The sequence below is a fragment of the Malaclemys terrapin genome, chromosome 2 (genome assembly GCF_027887155.1).
Source record: "Malaclemys terrapin pileata isolate rMalTer1 chromosome 2, rMalTer1.hap1, whole genome shotgun sequence".
Classification (NCBI taxonomy): Eukaryota; Metazoa; Chordata; order Testudines; family Emydidae; genus Malaclemys; species Malaclemys terrapin.
Genome location: NC_071506.1, coordinates 32,214,428 through 32,232,792, shown reverse-complemented (window position 1 = coordinate 32,232,792; position 18,365 = coordinate 32,214,428). Strand labels below are relative to the sequence as shown.

Here is an 18,365-nt window from a genome sequence, read left to right as displayed (position 1 = left end):
TGGTAGACAGACTAAAACTAGCCTATTATGTCTCTCCTATCCCTACCTTCTGTTAGTCTGATTTTGAAAATATAATTCAAATATGTTCTGGGAATGTTTGAATTGTGCAATACTTATCTCAGTTTAATAGCTGGAAGGCTATAAACTTGCTCTTGAGTCAAACTGCAATTCATTGAACAGTGTGCCCACTTTAAAAAATCACTGTGCAGAGATTTTGGGCATCGGCCATGCAGACGGCACTTGCTATGTGTTCTTAAGTGTTACTTCAGTGCTGGTTGTGGAATTACTTTGCAGGATCTTGCCACCTGATATGCAAAATAGTTTGAAGGTGCAAATGATTAACTTTTTCCAGAGCCACCATGCTGGCTGCAGCTCATCTGTGTCACAGCTGTTGGATAAAGTTGAAAATTACCATGATATGGTAAAGGTAGGCTTGGGTCTTTTGTGTGGCAGTTGACTGATTCCAGATTCTGTTACAATGCATTAACAAAGGTAGTCAATATGCCTTTTTAATTTGGTAATGATTTATTGTTTCTTATTATTTTTGTATTAGTAAACTTCTCTGTGTATTCTTAGGACTTAATTTTGTTCTGTGGTTTTGTTGTTTTTTTTAAATCAGCATTGGTGCATGACAGTTGTTTGAGCATTAGTAATAGCACCTGTGTATCTTGTGAGCGCTTAGCAAAATTTTATTTTTTAGATTTATAAAATTGCAGTTACTAGCTTCAAGCATCAACTAAATTAAAATAGTCTTTGCAAAATTAACCCATTTTCTTGGACTAAGTAATGTGTGTGTTCGGTTTTTGGACAGACAAGTAAAATATCGCTAGTCCTGTCTTATTAGTAGGTCATTCCTCAGTCATCGTGGAGGCTTTCACAGGAGTTTTGCAAAGTTGAATCAAGAACTGAAATTCTCCTAATAAGTAGGTTAAAAGCACATTAAAGGATATTTCTAAAATGAAATCACCCTTTCTTTTCTTTTGTGGATCCACTAAACCCAGATGCCCTGCAACTGGTAACATCTACTCAGTGGGATGCCCTAGCACAGTCTGTTGATATTTCATTCCTTAATAGATAGTCTGGAAAGCAGAGCCTGTATATTAGAAATAATATATGTGATATCCTTCTCCACACACTGAATATTGTATCTTTCAACATTTGTGTGGACTATAAAATAAGATTTTCTTTTTTTTAAAATGCCAACATTTTAGGGCTTGAGGAGAACCTGGCTTGCAACATCTTTGTTGGTGGGCTTTCATCTCGAGTGCTGTTCTGTAAGGATTTGATAGCAGTATGGTGCATACTTTGACATCATGTGGAATGGGAACTGCAGTCGCACAGGATTTGAATTTTATGGACTTGACCAAAAAAGAGAGTATTTGAACAATAGCAATGTCCTGCCATGCCATTTAAGATATTTGGGACATTTCAGCATTTGAGTGCTTTTTTCCCCTCTTCCCCCATGAATACAGTTGAACATTTCACGAATGTTATTGAATGTATATAGGGGCTTTCTAATCTACAGGCCATTATTTCAACTTCGTATTTTTCTAATGCTTAACGCAACACTTGCCCTTCTGCCCCCCAATAGTACCCACAGTGTCCTGCCATAGGTAAAGTACAAAAACAAAAGAAGGTACAGCCCTTGACCTGAACAGCTTATACTCTTACTCTGGGGACTTCTTTAATATGAAAGGATGATGGCTATTTCATATTCAAAATGTATAGCTAGTAAGATAACCCAAAAGGACAATGCTAAATTATATGTTGTCACATAGTCTTGGCTCCCATTGTTAGTGTTTAGTCACCGATCAGGCAAATACTTTTACACATAAGTCCCATTGAAGTATGTGTGTACATGGATACTCAAGTGTATTAGTGTTTGTAGGGTTGAGATAGTAGTAACTGGATCTTGCATGCAGGGAGGCTCATTGGTCTCTAGGCTTAGCATTGTACATCACTGTGTTTACATAGCCTGACTTGCATCCACTTCAGTATTATGATGCATCTGATTTCCTTCACTTCCTCTCATTCCAATGTATTTTTTCCTCCATAGGTATCAAATGAAACTGTTCTCAGTGGTAAAAAAGCTGTTCTTTACTGATGAACAGGCAAGAGAAAAAGCTTGATGGGAAGCCATTTTGCATAATTGTTATACATTCTTTCTCCTCTTGAATCGCAACTAATGTCCTTTTAACTCATAATTATTTTGTCTTCATCTCTCAGGAGGCTGGTGCCACAGAGTCTCTGTACTCTTTCTGAAGATTTTTGTTCTTTCAGTTTTTGATAGGTACTTACACAAGTATGATACTTTCTGGTATTCTAGACAGGCCAGAGGATTTCCAAGTCACATGTTCACCTTCAGGAATGGATTTCAAACTCCTCTAGCTTTTCTGCAATCTGCTTATTTTCCTTGGTTTCCTATTCATGTTTGAAGGACGCACAGAAACATGGGGAAGCTGACTATACAGGGATAATCTGATTAAAAACAACTCTACACCAACCATCAAATGCATAAAGTTGGAAAAAATATATGTAAATCATTTTTTGAAAGAAATGGATCTTACATGTTATAACAAATGTAAATAAAGGATGTTCGAATAGCATGCTTCTAAATTGATGATGGCCCAGTTTTGGAGTCAGATTAAATTGTGTCTTTTTGCAACAATTTCTGGCTCATGAGAACTGGGCAGAATTCTGTCCAGTGGTGAAAAGAACCAAACTCACCACCCCTTTTAGCTTTCTCTAGAAGTCATGCTGAAACCAAGCAAAGATGCTTCTAAAGTATAACCACATTTTACAAGAATAGGTCAGCTAGGTGCGTGTTTTGTGATCTTCTGCTGAAACCAATGGAAAATGGAGCTCCATATTATTTAAGATTTGGGTAGACCATAAGCCTTCGAAGTATTTGTTTTTGGCAGGTGCACTTTTCAGCTGTTTCCAAATGGCTAACATCATCCGAATCTGTGGTTTGTTGAATATTTTTATTTAAATGTATAATTTTGTTTTAATAAGGAACCACCATGCTTGACGAAATTATCTAATTATGTTTTTCTCCATTAAAAATCCTAAATACATTAATAGTGAAAGGTATAAAATAATGTAAAATGAAATATTAGAACAGGTGTGTGACATCTTGACTTTCTCAGATTCTGAAACTCGAGGAGGCTCTGTTCAATATAGTGGTGTTTTAAAGGTAACGGTAGAATAGATTGTGTCAGTCTTGCATTTGAAGAGTGAAAGTCAAATAGAAACTTTTGATAAATTGTCAGGTATTGGAATTGTTTGTCATCTACCTGTTAATTATTTCCATGCACACATGTGGCTGCTGTAGGAAAATAAATGTTTCAGGGTTTTAAAAAAGTAACCATTGCTGAGTTTGTCTTGGCACTCACTTTGCCATGTAGCAGTTTTTTCTGGTGTGCTGACACATGGAGTTGCTTAGATATATTAAACATTTTTTCTTGTTTGGCAAGTGCTGTAAGTGAAACAGACATTTGTTCACACAAGTCATGTAAAAATCTCATACTGTATGGATTGACAGTTTCAGACAAAAAGCTGCTTGGGAATTGTACAAAGATTAAGAAATCATTTGTTTTTGAGATCCAGCAGATTTTTTTAATTGTAGTAAATGGAATTATGAATTTAAGTTCATGAAATACAAAAGTACATCTTCATGTCAGTTTTTGTTAGATTTAAAACTACTGAATTAAGAGAATGACCAGAAGAAGAACTCTTTGTAACCTCAAAAGCTAGTCTCATTCACCAGCAGAACCTGGTCCAATAAAAGATATTACCTCACCTGCTTTGTCTCTAATATCCTGGGGCCAACATGGCTACAACACTGCAAACAACTATTTTATTGAGCTATTTAAGGATGGAGGTTGAAGGAGGTGTTTAATTTTGTATAAATGTAAAAGCTCACTTAAGAACATTTCATTCTCCCTTTCAGATCTCTACCTGGAAGAAAAGTAAGCCATTCGATATAGGAGCCATGTTAAAATTGTTTTATTTATATTACAGTAGTGAGATTGGGGTTCCACCGTACTACTGTACGGGCACTGAACAGACACAAAGTAAGAGAAAATCTCTGCCCTGAAGAGTTAACAATCTAGGGTGTGGCTAGAATGAGAGAGGGACAGGAGCCCAGGTGGGGTGATAGGAGCAGAGGGAGACACAGACAGTCTGGGGACACTGGAGTAGGGGCTAAAAGGGCCAAAACCCCATAATGTGGACTCATTTCTAGAACCCAAAACTGAACTGAAGTTCAGTCTCTGCAATCATCTGCTGTCAGCGTATAGTTATGAAACCCAGTGGCAAAGACTGTGTGTCATTCTCCTCTAGGGTGTGGTGCACACTGAGCATAATAGCTTGCTGCTGCTATCCGTTATTGTGTTAGCTCTAGCGTTAAAGGTCTGTTTGGTGGATAGTAATATCTGAACCCTGCTGATGACCCAAGTTTGGAGTTAGTATGGTTCCAAATAGAATTTCTGTTTTTCCAGTTTAAAAAAATATTAGGAATTTGCATATTTTTTAAAAAACTGTGCAGAGTTAAGCACTGAAAAGTTAGGAAATGCCAGAATTAAGGTTACCTGAGTAACCTTAAATCCAGCCCCTTGTGAGTATGCATTATGATCCAGTCTTTTGATTTGCTAGAGAGGGGATGTAAATTATTGGTCTTTAACTGTTTCTATCAGAATTAAAAAAAAAAATAATAATAATAATGGAACATCTTTATAAAGTGTTAAAAATTTGATTTTACAAAAACAAAATTTGAGGCCAGATTCAACTTTTGACCTTTTTATTTTGTGGAGTATTTTTTATAATGTAGTTCTTAGTATCCCCACTAACAGGTTTGAGAATACTATCACTATGTTCTGAATGGTATTCTTGTAGAGGATTTAGTAATAAACCTGTTCAGAGTAAGTAGAGTATCATTCTGTCTCCCGTAGGTGCTTATATACCCTTAATTGCCATAGTATGTGAGCATATCACAGTCTTGAACGTGTAGATCCTCATAATACCCCTCTGAGATAGGGCAGTGTTACCCCATTTTACAGATGGGGAACAGAGAGACTAAGGGCTAGCCAAACTTTTTGGCCCAAGAGCCACATCTGAATGGGGAAATTGTATGCAATGCCATGAATGTAGGGCTGGGACAGGGTGTTGGGGTGCTGGAGGGACTGTGGGGTCTGGGAGGGGGTGCAGTGTGCAGGAAGGGCTCAGGGCAAGGGGTTAGGGTGCAGGAGGGTGTGGGATGCAGGAGGGGGCTCAGGGCATGGGGTTGGGGTGCAGGAGGGGTGCAGCAGGGGTTTGGGGGCTCAGGGCAGGGGGTTGAGGTGCAGGAGGGGGCTCAGGCAGGGGGTTGGGGTGCAGGAGGGATGCAGCTGGGGTGTGGCAGGGGTGCGGGCACCAGTCCAGCCCCACTTACCTGGGTGGCAGCAGCACGCAGCGGGGCTAAGGCAGGCTCCCTGCCTGCTCTGGCCCCATCCCGCTTCCAGAAGTGGCCAGCATGTCTGGCAGTGGCTCCGCGGGGTGGTGTGAGGTGGGGAAGGCGGCTCCGCCCTCACCTGCGGGTACCATCCCCAAAGCTCCCATTGGCCACGGTTTCCCATTCCGAGCCAATGGGAGCTGCAGGGGGTGGTCCTGCAGTGAAGGGCAGCGCACGGTGCCCTCTTCCCCTTCCCCCCCACTTGCCCCAGGGGCCGCAGGGACATGGTGCTGGCCGCTTCCGGGAGCGGCACAGGGCTAGGGCAGGAAGGGAGCCTGCCTTCGTCCTGCTGTGCCACGGGGCTGGCAATCCCGCTGGCCAGATTCAAAGCCCTGACGGGCCGGATCTGGCCCGCGGACCATAGTTTGCCCTCCCCTGGGCTAGATACATGCCTAAATCCTGTTATGGAATTGCTACTTTAGGCACCTAAATACAAAAATTTAGCTTCTCAAAACCCTGGCTCAGCAGCCACCTAAAGCTGTAGGTGCTTATGTTTCCATCATTAAAGTTCCTGAGGTGTCTGAATTTCTGCTGATGGGCATATGCATAGCTGCCCTAGTTGTGATGTCACCAGGCTGCTTATCATGTTTGCTCCGGCAGTATCCTCAGAGTAAGTGTTCCCCCTCCTATCTTGCTTGCAGGCTCAATCCGCTAAGCATTCTCAGAGGCGCTGTCTAAGAACATGCCTACTAGACTGGGCCCCACACGAAACACTGGACTAGGGTGTGTTGGTGCTTCCCTTATGCCTTAGAGCCCAGTGGTAAGAGCATTTATCAAGGATGTGGGGCACCTGACTTCAGGAGAGAATTCATAGCTGTGAATCCAGCCCAGAGTTAGCTGCCTATTCCCTTTCAGGGGCAGGGCTTGGGCCCCACCCCTCTCCTTCCATTTCCTATTGGCTAGCTTAGGCAGCTCCCTGCTCAGCATGCAAGCTTCTTTGAATCCTGTTCCTGGGTGCCTAACTTGGGGCTGAGGATTCCACTGGGCAGCAAGGCTCTTGAAATTAGGCATTGCAATGCTGAGTCTAAATCCCCTTTGTGGATCTAGCATTAAACAGTTTGCCCAAGGTCACACACAGTCTGCAATGGAGCAGAGAACTGAACCTGGGTCTCTCTAACATTCTGAACACTGGACTATCCTTCCACCTGAGGTACAACTTTCCTCTTATTCTTCAGCTCAGCTAATCAGAAGATTAAATTAGATTGACAGTGGGTTGTATCTTCTAGCAATAGCTATGCTCCAGTGAAGAAGGCTGCATTTGACCAGAAGTCCAGCCTTATCCCTACCTAAGGGAACAATCAAAAGTCTGGGTAGAATTTTCACATTGTCCTTGACATTTTCTATTCTCTGGGCCCTCTTCAGCAAGTTATTTGCAAATGTGTCTAAATTTAAGCATGAGTAGTTCCATTGACTTCACTGGGATACTTATGCACTTAAGTACCTTGCTGAATTAGGACCTAAACAGGGTATTTACACCCAAACACAGGGTTCTGATTTGGTCCCAGACCATCCAGGGGTTTAAAAATAATCTCCACTAACAGCCTGGTTTCATGTTCATGGAAGCAGTACATGGATTTGACCATATATGTTTACACTTGTCTGCCCCATTTTGCTGGGAGGTAGCTGAATTCTACATAAGCTGGATGTGGTTGATGTTATGTGGGAACCCAGGTACTATGCTGCATCATTAGGGTCTCAAGGCTATGGATAACTTCAACAAAAATCAGGTATATTGTCCTCAATAGTTAATGCAAACACAGCCTCTGCTCAGTCCTCGTATTGTCTCCCACTCGCAACAAGCACAGCTACTGTCTTGTTTGTTTGAATCAAAGCTGCTTCACTTTCATCCAGATCTGTACTTCTGTCAAAGACAGGGAGAGTAATGAGACTGTAGAATCTGGGTGTCGTAGATCTAAGTAGGGTTGCCAATTTTGGTTGGCCATATTCCTGAAGGTTTCATCACACCACATAATCTTTAATTAAAAATTAACCTTTATTTCCTGGAGACTCCAGGGCAATCCTGGAGGGTTGGCAGCCATAGTTCTAAGGGTCATCAGCATGTTGACAATGCTGTAGCCCAAAATTTTCTCTGCCTCCCTTAGTGGCTTTACATACTTTTAAACAGGAGGAGGTCAGGTGGGATCCTGAGGGACCTGCACATTCTGGTGCCTTTGTGGAGGAGCAGCAGTTGTCCGACAGTATGCTCTGAAGGAAAGGAGCAAATCTACAGACGAGCCATTCCAACCAGCCGTCTGGAAGGAGGTGGCATTTAGCAACCGCTATAAAATTCTTGTTCTCTCTTACTTCTGCCTTGGTTTTTTGCAGTTTGAAGAAAATTATCTGGTCTTTAGTTTCAGAAGGTTACTAACCCTTTTATAAAAATGAATTTGACCATGGATAAAAACAAAAAATATTCTTGATTTTTGCTTTGAAGAATTTCATTCATTTTATAATTCACAACATTAAATTTCTGTAACATTGAAACCAGTTACACAAAATGTGGAACTGTTCCTTCATGCAAGAGAGTCAGTAACTGCAAAACCATCTCCTGATAATACTCTCCTTCCAACCATGAAATTTAGAACGATCTCAAACTTTCTGTTGGTATGTTTTTACTAATCAAATGCAGAAATTGATAAATGCTCAAATCCCCACTTCACTTTTAGTCTACTTAATGCTAATTAAAAAGAATCATGACAAATGGAGGATTAGTTCTTGAGCCAGAGTGGGGATTATTAGGTTTTTAAAAGAAATAGCTTGGAAAGGTTCATTGTTTAATAAAGAAATATGTGACATTCTAAAGCACTTTAGCCCATATGATACTGATTATAGTATGTGTTTCTTTAAGATGACATTTCTTTCCATTAAGAATGTTGGCTTCACAGAGTGAGCCAATAGCTGCTCCAGTGTTTTGTTTTAAACTCTGAGAAATTGATAGGGGGAATTCCATGTCATAAGTTCTGCATGGTCAAGCAGCATAGATTTTGTTGCAAGGACAGACATTTTTGTCTTGTTCCTAAAATTCTTCTTGAGTTGGAAAGGAAAAAAGAGCCATTTGTATGACAAACTTTTTCTTATAATCTTTTTTGCTGAGATATAAAGAATGTGAAGTACTTCTTCAGGTAAATTCAAACTTAGCTATAGGGGTGTCAGCTTTTATTTTTCTACTTCCACAGCTGCTCTCATTTTTAGAACACTTTTATAATGTTTTTGAGATTGCATTTCTTGGGCAGTTTTGGGTGAACATGTATTGTGAAATACTGAAAACCCAAATCTGAATTAACTAAGTGAGATTTGTAAATTCATTATTTTTCCAGCAATGTTTACCTTTCTTAAATCTATTGGGTTTTATTTTCCCTAGCTAAAATACTGCCTGAAGTATTCTAAAATGCATGATAATTATAAACTGTCTGTATAACCACTGCCATTGAGGATGGTATTCAGTTGGGTGTGTGGAACAAATAAATGTCAAGTCTTTTAGAATATAATTGCTATTTTCCCCTTGTATGCAAAAGCACAATTAATAGCTTTTGTCTGCCAAGCTGCATCTAAATTGTAAAATCTTTCAACGTCATACATGCAGAAACAGAGAATCTTGCCAATTGTGTAAATAATAATTACTTATTTATCTGTCTTCAACCCCTTACTAAACATCCTCATGACATCCTGGGAGATAAGGGAGTACAGTAACTCCTCGCTTAACATTGTAGTTATGTTACTGAAAAATGCTACTTTAAGTGAAACGATGTTCAGCGAATCCAATTCCCCATAAGAATTAATGTAAATGGGGGGGTTAGATTCTAGGGAAATGTTTTTCACCAGACAAAAGACTATAAAATATTATACATATACACAGTATAAGTTTTAAACAATTTAATTCTGTACACCGCAATGATGATTGTGAAGCTTGGTTGAGGTCATGGAGTTGGAGGGTGGAATATTTCCCAGGGAATGCCTTGCTGATAAATGTTGAACTGACAGTGGGCTGAGCGCTCAAGGGTTAACACGTTATTAATAGGTTTCAGAGTGGTAGCCGTGTTAGTCTGTATCAGCAAAAACTAGGAGAACTTGTGGCATCTTAGAGACTAACAAATTGATTTGAGCATAAGCTTTCGTGTGCTAAAACCCAGTTCATCAGATGCATGGAGTGGAAAATACAGTAGGCAGATATATATACGCAGTACATGAAAAGATGGGAGTTGCTTCAAGAACTATAACATTCAAAAACCAGTTGGAGAATACTTCAGTCTCCTTGGACACTCAATAACAGACTTAAAAGTGGCAATTCTTCAACAACAAAAATTCAAAAACAGACTCCAGTGAGAAACTGCAGAACTGGAATTAATTTGCAAACCGGACACCATCAAATTAGATCTGAATAAAGACTGGGAGTGGATGGGTCACTACAAAAACGAAAAACTAATTTCCCCCTACTGTTACTCATGCCTTCTTGTCAACTGTTTGAAATGGGCCACCCTGAATATCACTACAAAAGTGATTTTTCCTCCTGTTGATAATAGCCCACTTCCACTTTAATTGTCTCATTAGAATTGACCCCCCACTTGGTAAGGTAACTCCCATCTTTTCATGTATTGTGGATATATATCTGCCGACTGTATTTTCCACTCCATGCATCTGATGAACTGGGTTTTAGCCCACAAAAGCTTATGCCCAAATAAATTTGTTAGTCTCTAAGGTGCCACAAATACTCCTTGTTGTTTTTATTGTTGTTAATGTAGCCTCACACGCTACAAAGCAGCATGAATGGAGAGAGGAGACAATAGACACATGGCAGTGGCTGCAAACATTCCCTGTAGAAACTGAACGTGATGAACCCATGCTATCCCACTAGAGTGCACCACTCCCTCCACTTTCCAGAGTGCCGGAGGGGCGGCAGCGGCCGTGCATGTGTGTGTGAGTGAGAGACCGTGTGTGTGTGAGAGACGCGCATTGCCCCTTTACGCTGACCCCACTCCAAGTACACTGCCTTTTTAAGTAGATCAGCAAGTTGAGACAACAGCTGCTGCCAGCAAGCTCCCTCCGTCCTGAGCCCTGTCCTGTTCCTCCCCCCACCCCCGCTCTGTGGAGATGGGGTACAGGAGTGGGGAGAGGGGGATACCCTAACATCAGCACCCCTCCTCCCCCTACCCCCTGCACAGCCAGCAGGAGGCTCCCAGGAGCAGCTCCAAGGCAGAGGGCAGGAGCAGCACATGGCAGTGGGGAGTGGAACACCTGAACTGCCCAGCAATTGATAGCCTGCTGGGCGGCTGCCACACAGGGAACTTAGGGTAGCTGATAAGGGGGCTGCCGGTCCATCTTTGTTCCAAGCCCTCCCACCAGTTAGCTCCAATGGGCTGTTCTTCCTGCAAGCAGTGGACAAAGCAGGCGGCTGCCAAACAATGTTATAAGGGAGCATTGCACAACTTTAAACAAGCATGTTCTCTAATTGATCAGTGACGTAACAACAAAGTTGTTAATCGGGATGACGTTAAGTGTGGAGTTACTCTATAATTCCCATTTCACAGATGGCCAAACTGAGGCACAGAATGACTTGCTGCTCAAGGTTGCAGCTGGAGTATAAATCAAAATGAGGATTAGAACACAGTACTGTCCCAAATCACGATTTTTCATGTAAGTCTTTGTGATAGTGGTGTTTTTTTTCTTAAGGCCCGAGCTGTTAGTCTTTTTGATTTACATGAGGATCTCAATTTTTTTTTGGTAAATTTTCAAGCCCTCATGGTTGCAGAAAAGCTTGAAAACATGACCTGAGTGCACTCTAAATGCTCTTCAACTGGAGGACAAATAAAAATGAAAATGTATTATTATTTTGAATTTTTGGTTTTCTAAAAAAAAATCAAACCTCATGATTTTATGGGCTTGATTCATGATTTTTTTTTTTTTTTAATACTTCAGGTTGGCAGTGCTGAACACATGAGTATGTGAACTCCTGGTCCAGTATTCAGACAATTTCCCTTTTATTTTGCTGATGGGATTGAAAACCTGTAGACCTATTAATAGAAAACCTATTAAAGTCACGCCCTCCTTTCAAATCCTTCCCAACAATTTTAAATAGTTTCAACAAAATAGCTTCAGTAAAATACATTAACTCACCAATTTCTTTTACTCCGTGCCATTTTAAAAGCACTTTGTTCTTCCAGGTTCTGTGCTTTCTCTGTGAAATGCCAGCACCGCTCTTAAATGTCCAGAACTCTCACTTCAGCTGAGAGTTGCCATTTGTAAGTAAGACATAGGACATTTTATTCAACATTTCCCCAAAAAGGCACTTTTTGGGAGGGGACTAGATGTTGATTTAAAAATCTGAATTGTTCTGTTTTGGTTTTGCGGTTGGGGTTCGGTGATGGGGAAAATATTAGAAACAGAAAATTAAGTATAGTGTTCAAGAGACTTAGTGAGACTTGGTGCAGGTAGGAGCCGGGCTTGCAGGGAAGGAATGTCTTCAAACTGCGCACATAATTCATCTCAGACCTGAATGCTATGCACTGCTGATTGGAGCCTGCTAATCATTCCAGATTGTTTGATCTTCTGATGTTACCATGTATCCCGTAGGTGCTAGTCGCAGATGATCTGTTTATACTTGTGTCCTAAAAAAGATGTAAGGTTTCCAGAAATAGGTGGTTTGGGGTCTGAAAGGTCTGTGCTGTCTAGAAGAATACTGTGGTCTGCGACTAGAACTACAACAGCTGAGAGTCTATTTCCAAACTATTCTGGAAGGGCCTACTTAACTGAAGGAGCTTCATTCAGACGAAAAGAAACGCTCTTTTCAGGGAGAGTGAGCTGACTGCTCTGTATGTTGTTGCCAATGAAGTTGTTGGATGCATTGGTTGGCTTGTTGGATTAAACAGCTAATTTAAGTTCCCAAGCAGTTTTGTTTCTGTTCAGTCTTCTGATTTTTTGTTTTTTTTCAGGGCATAAAACACTGCTCTACAGCCAAAATGCTTCTGAAATAAATGTAGTCAAACTTTACTAATTCTGGGTCACTGAGAGCAAAAATGATGCTTAAAATTGTTGATTGGCTCTAGTTTTCAAGATATGCTATTGGGTCAGTATATACGACCCTTGACTTGGGAATGGCAGAGGATAAGATCCTTGGGAATGGCAGATCTCAATTTAAACCAGAAATGACTAAAATACATCTTTGACTGGATCTATGAATAAATCTATGGCTGGGTTTGGACAGTACTTTTTTTTTAGGCAAAACAATGAATGATGCAATCTGAAGCTGGTATTGCGTCATACATGATATGAATTGCATCATGTTATTCCTAGAAGTCATGGATGATGCAATCATAATGAAGTTTACATCACTCTGCTGAACAAATTGCCCTATATCAGCTCTAGAAATCATACAGTGTCGTGCTCTCTTATTTGTCAGTGTTTGATTTTGCAAAGGGACGCATTTCTGTTTAGCCAAAGTGAGCAGAGATGCCTCGTACTTGTGTGAACAGTGCAGATAACTTCTGCTATGTTTGTGGTGAAGTGACTTTTGCATCACAAAAGCGCAGTATAACCACTATGGTTAAGAAAGCCTATCGCCTTTATTTTGGCTGCAAAATTGGAGATCAGGACAAGAAGTGGGCCCCACACATATGCTGCAACACTTGTGCAACAAATCTTCGCCAGTGGTTGAACAGGAAAAGGAAATCTATGCCTTTTGCAGTGCCAATGATTTGGAGAGAGCCAACAGATCATACCAGCAATTGTTACTTCTGCATGGTGCCTCCAGTTGGGAAGAGGATGAAACTTCTGGTCCTGAACCATCAATGTCACCAGACCCACATTTTCTCCCATCCTCCTCCTCTGAACCACACCTCATAACACAAGGTGAACTGAATGACCTTGTCAGGGATTTGGAACTACCCAAGAGTAAGGCAGAGCTGTTGGGCTCCAGACTACAGCAGTGGAATCTCCTGGCAGGTGATGTTAGGGTTTCCATGTTCCGTGACCGTCAAAAGGATCTTGTCCCATTCTTCTTCATGGAAGGTGATCTTGTAGCCTGCAACAACATCGATGGTGTGATGGCAGCCCTCAGCATCGTTCACGATCCAGATGAGTGGAGACTGTTCATTGATTCATCGAAGACGAGTCTTAAAGCTGTTTTACTAGGGTTACCATTCGTCCGGATTTACCCGGACATGTCCTCCTTTTGTGTGCTAAAAATAGCGTCCGGGGGGAATTTGTAAAGCACTCACAATGTCTGGGATTAGCAGAGCGAGCGGCTGGGAGGGCTGCAGGGAAGTCCCGGGCTGGACTCAGGAGCAGCTGTAGAGGAGCCGGATCCGCCCTGCATTCTGAGCCGGCAGCTCCCTTGCAGCCCAGTCCAGCAGCACTGTGCAGGGCCAGACCGGGTTTTGTTGTGCAGGGCCAGACCGGGTTTTGTTGTGCTGGGGAGCTCAGCCACGTGTCCGGCTCGGCTGCACAGAGCCCAACACTCTGTTCTGAGCAGCAGGGTAAGGGGGACCGGGGGCAGGAAGGTTCTGGAGGGGGCAGTCAAGAAACGGGGGGGGGCTTTTTGGGGGGAGTGGAGAAAGTTTTGGGCAGTCAGGGTACAGGTAGGGGGTAGGGTCCTGGGGGGCAGTTGGGGGGGGGTCTTAGGAGGGGGCAGTTAGGGGACAAGGAACAGGGAGTCTTAGGTAGGGGGTGGGGTTCTGGAGGGCAGTTAGGAGCAGGGGTCCCAGGAGGGGGCAGTCAGGGGACAAGGAGCAGGGGGGGGTGTTTGGGAGTTCTGGGGGGGGCTGTCAGGTGGCAGGGGTGGGGAGATGGATCGGAGTAGTCAGGGGACAGGGAGCAGAGGGGTTTAGATGGGTTGGGAGTTCGGGGGGGGCTGTCAGGGGGTGGGGAGTGGTTGGATGGGGCGTGGGAGTCCCAGGGGTCTGTCTGGGGGTGGGGGTGTGGATAAGGGTTGGGGCAGTCAGGGGACAAGAGGCAGGGAGGCTTAGATAGGGAGTGGAGTCCTGGGGGGCAGTTAGGGGCAGGGGTCCCAGGAGGGGGCAGTCAGGGGACAAGGAACGGGGGGAGGGTTGGGGGTTCTGGGGGGACGGGAAGTGGGAGGGGCAGGGGCGGGGCTAGGGCGGGGCTCCTCCCGTCCTTTTTTTCTTGCTGAAATATGGTAACCCTAGTTTTACTGCATAATGTTTTGCCATCAATTCCAGTTGGTCATGCAGTCCATATGAAGAAAACCTATGACAACATGAAACAACTTTTGAGGTGCATAAACTATGACCAACATCAGTGGCAGCTTTGTGGCGATTTGAAGGTTGTTGCTCTCTTGCTTGATCTGCAGACTGGATACACAAAGTACTGCTGTTTTCTCTGCAAATGGGATAGTCATGCAAGAGATTCCCACTACATCAAGAAAGATTGGCCATTCCGACAGTCATTGGAGCCTGGGAGGAAAAGTGTTCAGCATCCATCACTTGTTGAATCAAGGAAGATTTTGTTACCACCCTTCCACATCAAGCTGGGTCTGATGAAGAACTTTGTCAAGGCCATTGACAAAACACAAGCAGCTTTCAAGTACCTTGGTGGAAAATTTCCAAGGTTAAGTGAAGCTAAGATAAAGGAAGGTGTCTTTGTTGGTCCTCAGATTCGTGAACTTCTTTGAGATGATGCATTTGACCATGCACTGCGTGGCAAGGAAAAGACGACATGGAAAGCCTTCCAGTTAGTGGCAATAAATTTTCTCAGAAACAACAAGGCAGACAACTACAGGTTGTTGATGGAAAACCTCCTCAAGGTATACAAAAGCCTTGGTTGCAACATGTCACTAAAGATACATTTTTTGCACTCTCATCTAGATTTTTTTCCACCGAACTGCAGAGCAGTGAGCGACGAGCACGGCGAGCGATTTCACCAGGACATTGCAACAATGTTATCAGGGCAAATGGAGCCCATCAATGCTTGCAGTCTATTGCTGGTCAGTGACAAGAGATGCTCCATTTAATGAATACAAGAGACAAGCCAAGAAGCACCGAATAGACACTGAATAGGACTAAACTATGTACAGAATAGTTTTTTGCCTTTTGTTTCATAATAAATTTTATTTATATAACCCTTTTGCTGATTTTTAAAGTGTTACATAAACAGGACAGGTGAAATATTATCATGTAAAGCAACCATAAACACATGAAAAGACCTAGGTTTACAATTTATGATTAAAACTCTACTATCTATACAATATACATAGACATAAAATGTAAACACTTAAATATCTTAGAAACAGTAGCCAATCAGTTGTTTTTATTGTCTTATTTGAATTCAGCACATCAAAATACATAATAAATAGCACATTTTATCTCTGAAGCAGACGACTTCTCAAAAATTGTAGACCAGTGAAATTAATACCTATTGGAGAACATTATCCAAAAGCTATCTTTTCAAATGGGGGAATATAAGAGTGTGTTTCTTTTTCTTTTGTGGCTACAGAACTAAGTTCTGTTACTGAGCAATTATTTATTTTGCTTTAAATAGTAAATACACCTATGCAAGGATGTAGGATCTCTAACACCTAATTAATACTACAGCAGAACCCTACCATCATTAAAATAATTATTCAGAAATGAACTCTTGTCAGCCTGTCACCTACAAAAAATAGCTCCTTTCTCTGTAGGTCTTCATATGTCATAACCAACACATTAAATTCCCCTCAGAGGCCCTTGGGCAGCCAGTGGAGATCCAAAGCACTGGTATTATGATGCTTGCGGATACCCTACTCAAGAAGCAAGCTATTGTCTTCTGCACCGGTTTCAGTCTCCAAATGGTTTAGATTAAATGTTGCATCTTGTGATACAATATTACACAAATTATTCCTTTTGTTGTAAATATAGAGACAGTATTCCTTTCAAATGGTGGCAGCATAACCTAGTCGATAGACTACTAGACTAAAACACAGCAGACCTAGTTTGTAGGCCCAGCTCTGCCACTGGCCTGCTTGGTGACGTTGGGCTAGTCACTTTCCCTCCCTGTGCCTGAATTTCCGGATCTGTAAAATGGGGATAATGATGCTGACCTCCTTTGTAAAGTGCTTTGAGATCTACTGATGAAAAACAGTACAGGTATTATTATTTTATTTTATTAGAGAGATGGCCAAAATAAAGACAAATCTCTGCAAACTGTTGACAGTCGAGCATATTAAATACATTGTTTTTGTCTGTTACCTTTGTTTATATTTCATCACAGATATTTTTTAATCATTATACGAATTTTAAAAACTTAGGAAAGTGATGTACATTATGTTGCTGCTGTGTATAACTAATGCTAGAAATTTTCAAAGCCAATTGGGGATTTAGCTACGCAACTCCCATTAAAAGTAGAAGTATCAACATTATTACCCAAACTGTAGTTTGGCTAGGAAACATGGATTAACATGATTGCTCTTGTGAGTTAGACCTACCACACTGATCCCTCTTCAGATCCCTTTGGTGGCTTCCTCTCTACCTCTGAATTAAATTTAAGTCCCAAAGCATGATGTCCTTGTTTTCAAGATCCCACATAGTTTGGCTTTTGTCATTTCATTTCCCCTTTGTTCTGTCCTAGCAGCATGCCTCGATGTTGTCGAGTTTCCACATGACCTAACTTTTACCCAGACCTTGTTAGCAGTGCTTTCTGTCTTCTCAGTTGCTCTAAAACTCCTTTCTATCATGGACCTTCGTCCTCTTGGTTAAAAAAATAAGAGGAGTAGCATTTTTAAAAAATCTTGTGGAACCTCCAAGATCTATGCATTACTGATAGGAGTAACCACATGGCTGTAGGCAGTAAGCATTCATCCTCCCTTATCCATTTAGTCCATGTACTTGTTACCCTTACTCTTATTGATTGTATGAAAGTAAATTTTAATCTCTTCCATACAAGGATTTCATCTTTCATTTTTCCGTTAAGTACCATGGCACCATATACCAATTACAGCAAGAATGTTCATGACTAGTGATAAGACCTCCGTTCTGCATCACACCTGAAGTTTAATACTGAGATCTACACTGTATTTTGATACAGTACTGACTCAAAGGAAAGAATTATACCTACTATATTACCAACAATACAGGAAAAATTGTGGGAAATTAGAGGTTTATCTTCTAAATACTTGTCTAATCCAACGCTGTTGAGTTTGGGATTTGATTATTTGAGTTATCACTTCTTCTAGAGCATAATTACAAAACTTATGTTGCTTCTTTGCAGACTTGCTCAAGTTTTCATTTAATCTTAGAGGGCCAAAGTTATTAACAGAAAGAATAAACTACAGTAAGTGTCAAGTTTCTTTCTAACTTTGCTGGTCTCATTTTTTTTCTATTCTTGAATTCACATCCCCTCACCGGGACCTGGGGGGGGGGCAGACACGGACAGAGGTAAGGGGAGCAGAAGCCTGTGGGCTGTGGCTGAGAATGGAGCCACAGCCAGTGGCCTAGACTGGGGGCGGGGCCGGGTGCGGAGCCACTGCCAGGTCGGGGATCGAAGCTGGGGGCGGGGCTGAGGATGAGGCCAGAGCAGGGTGGGACTGGATGGTGCACCCTCCCAGTGCCCCTCCCGAATGTTCCCACAGTTTGGGGACCTTTGCTGTAAAACTTCTACAGGTCCAAGATTTAATAAAGCCCATCCTGGGGCTCAGCCTAATGTAACCTTGGGGGAGGAATTCCACACTTGTGGGAAAAGGAAGAAAAATGGTACATGTTTGTTTATTTATTTTAAGGAGAGACAGGAGGGCAGGCAAAAAGCAGCTATTTAGAATGTTAGGATCTCTTTCAAAGGAGATGGGTTGGGGCAGAAAGGGCAGGTGGGGCCGTCAAAAGTGCATGAGAAATGCATTTATCAAATGGCCTATAAAGTTATGATTAATAGCTTTATGGCATGCAAAAGAACATGG

At 41.9% G+C, this 18,365-nt stretch overlaps 1 protein-coding gene across 1 annotated transcript in view; it reads left to right on the top strand.

Annotated features, from left to right (window-relative positions):
- EMC2 (ER membrane protein complex subunit 2) overlaps positions 1–18,365 on the top strand; it is a 65,339-nt gene that overhangs the window by 26,919 nt on the left and 20,055 nt on the right. The gene's annotated exons all lie outside the window — the stretch shown is intronic.